The 721-nt window shown below is 35.0% G+C and overlaps 1 long non-coding RNA gene across 1 annotated transcript; it reads left to right on the top strand.

The window, feature by feature from the left end:
• Positions 1-77: 77 nt before the first annotated feature.
• LOC113464439 (uncharacterized) lies at positions 78-655 on the top strand. The gene is made up of 3 exons (XR_003389296.1): positions 78-139; positions 230-365; positions 449-655. It is a non-coding gene; the product is annotated as an uncharacterized LOC113464439 (long non-coding RNA).
• Positions 656-721: the final 66 nt, after the last annotated feature.

The following is a 721-nucleotide window of genomic DNA, read 5'->3' as shown; positions in this document are numbered from 1 at the left end:
GTTTAATAAACGGTTGTGGGTTTCTGAGGGAAACTTTTCGAGTTATTATTTAAAAATTCCCGATTCTCCAAGTCCGGCTCCCAGTTAGGGCAACCATCCCTAACAGTGGCCGAGATGGGTGTTATTGAAACATATCAGGGTATGTATTTAAATAGTTTTAAAGGTTGTAATGTTTACTGAGCATTCGAAGTAATGATATATTTTAAATCTACTTTTATTCTTCGAGCAGGTCTCTAGAGAAATCAGAATGTGAATTAGTAGCCTTGATGTTATGAAGTATGATGTTGATGAATTAGTTGATCTTGACGTTGACTTGAGACATACATCCAATTGGGCTGATGGTGGAGTAAATGTATCAGACAAAGGTAAATAATAAATTAGGCATTTATCTGAATTAATGTTTGGAGTAATTATTAATCTCTGTTCTTGTATTACTTTCGTTATATAGGTCATGGAAAGTGTCGTTCGATAATTGTTCGTTGTATTATGACGCTCTGGTAGATGGTATAAATCTGATCAATTGGGAGAGCGGAGAAGATTGTCTAGATTGAAGTCGATTTATGCTAATCCTGAATTTAGCCATGACGAACGCTCCGGAAGGTCATATATTTCTAATTCATAAAATCAAGTGTCAGTCCTGCAAATGAATAATGACTCAAAGTGAATGATAAAGAAGGTGTCTTAGATGGATCGGTGTTTTATATATCGGTCAGTATTAAAT

The sequence above is a fragment of the Ceratina calcarata genome, unplaced genomic scaffold (assembly GCF_001652005.2).
Source record: "Ceratina calcarata isolate Rehan_Ccalc_2016 unplaced genomic scaffold, ASM165200v1 scaffold3709, whole genome shotgun sequence".
NCBI classification, from domain to species: Eukaryota; Metazoa; Arthropoda; class Insecta; order Hymenoptera; family Apidae; genus Ceratina; species Ceratina calcarata.
This window is presented reverse-complemented; position numbering and strand designations above follow the sequence as displayed.